The sequence below is a fragment of the Panthera uncia genome, assembly GCF_023721935.1.
Source record: "Panthera uncia isolate 11264 chromosome D3 unlocalized genomic scaffold, Puncia_PCG_1.0 HiC_scaffold_8, whole genome shotgun sequence".
In the NCBI taxonomy this organism is placed as follows: domain Eukaryota; kingdom Metazoa; phylum Chordata; class Mammalia; order Carnivora; family Felidae; genus Panthera; species Panthera uncia.
In genome coordinates, this window is record NW_026057586.1 from 17,113,028 (window position 1) to 17,118,222 (window position 5,195).

The 5,195-nt window shown below is 49.8% G+C and overlaps 1 long non-coding RNA gene across 3 annotated transcripts; it reads left to right on the forward strand.

Moving 5' to 3' along the window:
* The first annotated feature begins 1,167 nt into the window (after nt 1–1,167).
* On the forward strand, nt 1,168–4,637 carry LOC125914733 (uncharacterized). Of its 3 annotated transcripts, none has more exons than XR_007455405.1 (3): nt 1,168–1,275; nt 1,554–2,209; nt 3,425–4,637. It is a non-coding gene; the product is annotated as an uncharacterized LOC125914733 (long non-coding RNA). The 3 variants fall into 3 exon arrangements; XR_007455406.1 differs by having other exon boundaries at nt 2,073–2,209; XR_007455407.1 differs by having other exon boundaries at nt 2,078–2,209.
* The last annotated feature ends 558 nt before the right edge of the window (nt 4,638–5,195 follow it).

Below are 5,195 nucleotides of genomic sequence, written 5' to 3' on the forward strand. Positions count from 1 at the left end.
GCAAACATATCTTGGCACCAGCCTTAAGGTCATTGTGGATTCGGGGGCGTTTCTGCTGGCTTCACCCTGGCAGGACTGAGAGGTGGGTAGAGCTGGTCTCAGAGCTTCTCATGTCTCTTGTGGCAGCCACATTTCTTCTCCTGGGCAGCTCCCAGTGCCTTGAAGCTTCTCTACAGGCACCAGAAGCTTCTCTACTATCCACCCCACGCAGGCAACCCTCTTGCCTCTTGCCCACTGTGGAAACGTACTAGCTCAGGGCGCATGGCTGGCTTAGTCGATTGAGATTGAGAAATCGACTCTCGATTTCACCTCTAGTCATGATGCCAGGGTCATGGGATCGAGCCCCGCGTCGTGCTCTGCGCTGAGTGTGGAGACTGCTTAAGATTCTCTCTCGCTCTCTCTCTCTCTCTCAAGGAGAGAGAGAGAGACAGAGAGACAGAGAGACAGAGAGAGAAATCTAGCTTTCTACAGTGTGGGCAAGGGTATGGGGAACTGGCACCCTCATCTACTGCTGGTGCGAATATAGACCAGTACGGATTGCAAAGCAAATTATCAGGTTTACAAAAGCCCATATCTTTTGACACAATTCTACTTTTACGAATTTCTCCTACAGATGTGCCCCAAATCGCAGTATTGCTCACATAGAAAAAGATTAAAAACATACCAAATATCTATTAGAAAGACACTGGTCAAATAACATAAGGTATATTCATAGAGAGAAATATTCTGGGGCCATTAAAATAATGTCAGATGTATTGGTGTGTGTGTTTTTTTTTAATTTTTTTTTTCAACGTTTTTTATTTATTTTTGGGACAGAGAGAGACAGAGCATGAATGGGGGAGGGGCAGAGAGAGAGAGGGAGACACAGAATCGGAAACAGGCTCCAGGCTCCGAGCCATCAGCCCAGAGCCCGACGCGGGGCTTGAACTCACGGACCGCGAGATCATGACCTGGCTGAAGTCGGACGCTTAACCGACTGCGCCACCCAGGCGCTCCAGGTGTGTGTGTTTTTTTTAAGAAACCTGTGAATCAGTCTCAGAGATCTATTGTTCTGCTCAAAGTGTTACTGAGTAAAAAACCCAGAATGCTTGGCTCTGTGTATAACCTGTTTCCATTTCAGTAGAAAAGGGAAAAGAGTTAACTATGTCTTTATTGGTCTGGCAGGATGTCAGAGAAGTTGCTCGTGGAGGTTGCCAGGGAGGAGGACAAGAGATGCCTGGGGTTTGGGGAACGGTAGAGACATCTCGGCTAAGCCTTCATCTCCAGAGGCCCCTGGTAAGTTCCAGTGGGCTGAGATTATGACCCATTCATCCCTTAGCACTTCAAAGTAGACTGAGCATTGTTCCAGCAATAAAACAGAATGAGAAAGGATCAGATAGCAAATCTGGTAAGATTTCTGACACTACGGGGGGGTTGATATTAAATCGATGTGGCTCAAAACTGGAATTATAAAAGGCAGCATGCATCAGGTGGTGGGGGCTAGACGGACAGAGGGCACATGGTGGGGTTACTGTGTATTTCCGTGGCATCCAGTGGCTCCCTGTTCCCTTCAGGGCACGTGGCTCCCAGGAATGTGTGTGGAAGAAAGAATCACCCTCAGAATTACAAAAAGCACCTGAGTCTGGTTCTCCGCTCTGCCACTTACTGGCTGTGTGACATGACTAAGGCAGCTCTCAGACCCAAGTGTCCTCATCTACAAAGTGGCTGTGGTGTTTGAATGAGACAGCATATGGCCAAGGATTTGTACATGAGTCTGTGAGCGAAATCCGTGCCCAACGGAGACAAGCGTTTCTCTACTTCTCCGCCTTTCCATAGGCTTTTGGTTTTTCCCTCTGGTTTAAGGATATTAAATCACTGGCACCTTTTATTGTAAGCTGTCTTCTTTAGAAGTTGGTGACACGTGGCTACCAACTTTGTTTTAGAACGTGGTAACACGCGTTTTCCCTTGGCTGGCACCGGTGCCCTCTTCGTCTACTGTGTACCCCAAGTTGATGATGTCCGTTTCCTTGCTATTTTGTTCATTACTCTCTTTTGCTAAATGGATGTAATTTGGCCTCCTCTCTCTTTCCCAGCATAGGGGAGATGCTTATCTCTAACTGGGTGGCTGCTTTGAACCATTCACAGAGGCCTTCACTGAAAGTGGGGCCCCACGTCCCATTCCCAAGACAACCATTGTTAGTTCTCGTGTAGACGATGAACATAGACACAGGTATGTATGGTTTCGCCACCTTTTAAATACAAATCCACGCCATAGTATCTGGTATTCTGAACCTTGCTTTTTTATTTCACAATGTATCTTCGAGATCACTTTGTATCAGTGCACAGAGAGACTCTTGACTCTCTTTCTTTGGTTGAGTAATAGAACGTTGTGAATTGTTAAAGGAGTTGGAGTTTTACAGAGGACTGGACATATTTCAAAAACGGAACCTTGAAAAATCTGCCCAAGTTGGCCTCAAGGGAGAGTAAAGGGAGATGATATATAGGCCAGCTGCAAACAATGATTTTGAGGGGACATTACGTTTACACCCCGTGAGACTTCTCCGTGGACCCCTTCCAGCCACCATGCATTCTAGGGACAGGGTGGATCGTAATTTGTTTAAATAGGTCCCCGGATCCCTTCACCTGTTGCAGGTTCCAACAACACTGCCATGAAATTTCCTACCCCAACCTGGAGCCACGTGTTTGGTTTGAGTCGACCCGCAAGGAAATTCTCCAGAGCGCACCTCCGGAATTTTCTTAACCCAAACACAGCCCCTGCCTCTTGGAGGCCATTGTCCTTAGAACTCAAACCCTTTTGGCAGCTGAGTGCCCCAAAGCCAGACTGCTCCCCCTTGCTGGTGGCCTGAACTTGTTCGTCTCGGTGTGGGATTTGGGGGGCAGTCTCTTCACTTGGTCTAAGAGGGCTGGGAAAGGTGGAGTCCCAGGTCCTCCCGACAGGCCATTTCTTCCAGCGGCCTTGCTCTCGTCATTTTAGGGACCTTCTCCTCCCTCTGCGTCTTCAGGGGCAGAAAGCTAACTGTGGGTTCCCTTTGAGGTTGAGTTCCGGCTCCATGTTGCTTAGCGGCTCTTATGGAAGAAGGAGACGGTCTGTGACAGCCCAGGCTTTGCTTATGCAATAGACCAGAGTAAGAAACCTACAGGTTTGGTTGACAGAATGAGGGCCTCTGAATTCACTGATCTGTCTTGGGTGACACCCTCCGAGAAGCCACAGCAAACCCTGACTCCCTGTAAGCCCCTAGAAGAAAACCTGATGCCTATCTGAGGGGGAGCAAAGAAAAGTCAGCTGCTTTTCAGAGCTCGGAGCACAGCGGCCCCGCTCAGCTAGCAGGACGCCTGGTCATCTGACACTCGTCTGTCCCTGGGTCAGGCTAAGGGCAACACCAGGCGCTCCCCCAACTATTGCAAAAATACTTGAATCTCACAGATGCTGCGGACGGACCAACGAATGACTCGACTTGGTTCTGAGGCACATGGAGTCCACCTGAACGTCTCCCATGCTGGAGTTCATTCTGACGCTGCACACACCCAGAAGCAGAGGCAGAGAACTCCCAGTAACCTCCAGAAAATCCAATTTCCGGCGATGTGCGACAAAACCACTATTTAATAGATGCAAATGTCGGGCGTGGATATTTTTAGGCTTTCTTGTCAGTGCGTGAGTCATCTGGAGTGACAGATTGCTTTCGGGTGGGGCTGGGGGGAGAGCAAGGATCTTCTCCGAACCCCGTTCCTTCGCTGATTTATTGCGTACCTTTGACTCTCGTGAACCCTCTCGGCAATATTACAGGAAGCCGCCTGGCACTGACACCGCATCACAAATCAATTTACCAAATCAGTGAAACAGAACTGCGGCTCAGTTCCCTTTAAGGAAAAAGCAAGTACGAAGATCTGGTCGTGCCCTGTCTGCTCTGCACACGTTTCAGACTCTCTCTTTTTGGTGGCCCCAGACCCTGGAGGCTGTCGCTGGGGAGGCTCCGCTGGCCCTTTTGCCCGGGTAACAGGTGAGGGAGAGTGACAGTGTGACAGTGCTCGGTCACCCTCGCTCTCCTCTCTCTGCAGCGGGAGAGACGGTCTGAGGAGCCCAATCAGGTAGACCTGGGGTCTGTGACTTCCACAGCTGTGCCTCCAAGTGATGCCTCTCAGCTTTTGCTGCTACATCATTCGATTCACTTGGGGAGGTTTTTAAACTACCCATGTCTGGACCTCGGTCGCAGAGATTCTGTTTTGACTCATTAGGGGTGACCCCACCCGCACTGTCCTTTCTGAAGGGAAGGGGGAGGAAGGGAGGGAGAGACCACGAAGGATTCCCATGGGAGCCCATCGAAGGAATGGACGAATCTTGTTATCGGTTCGTCCCCAGGTCCTGGCCCATCACTTGGTACCAGAAAATACTCCAGAAAGAACCAACAAGAGGCTGAATGGATGGTTGAGAATGGGAACTAGAAAGCTTTGAAGACAAGCAGGAGGCCAAACAGTGTGGTGGGAAAACGGCTTCGGGGGGAGCGAGCTCTGATTTAGTGCCGTCATTTGCAAACTGGGTGCTTTGGGTAAGAAGCCCCCCTCTCTGACTCTTAGTTTTCTCATCTGCAGAGCAAGGCGTTCGGAGCAGATAGTTTCTAATGTTCCTTCTCTGTTTCCAAAGCCCTCTGAGTAGATGGTTGCTATGCCTACCCATGGCATTTGGCTATTTTTATTACACCATGTGATTCCAGTCAGCTCTGAATTGGCTTAAGCTAGAGAGCGGTTGTCCTTGAACAAGAAGTCTGGGGCCATCAAAAAGAGGTTGCTTGGTGACGGTTTGTGCAGCGACGACAGACACCCAGTGTAAGGGGAGAAGGCAGGGTGTTCCAGAACATTCTCTGAGGCCCATGGTAATTCCATGGTGGGTGGGTGGGGGTGGGGAGGGAACACACAAGCCCGGAGCATTTCTTTTCGATGTGAGCTACAGGTGTGTGGGTAGAAACACGGAGGCCCAAGCTGGCTTCAGAGACTTAAAAGTCCAGGTCGACTCTTCTCCTGACCCAACTCCCTTCAGCATTGCCCAACTCTCTCCAAACACTGCTCCATGGCTGTTTATGTGCAGATGAAGGAAAGCTCTCTGTTGACTCTATTTCCAAACCCTGCCTTTTGGAATTGACACAAGAAGAGGGCAAACTGCTCGCCAGGGTTGACCATCCAGTCAGCTGGCTCCAACCCCC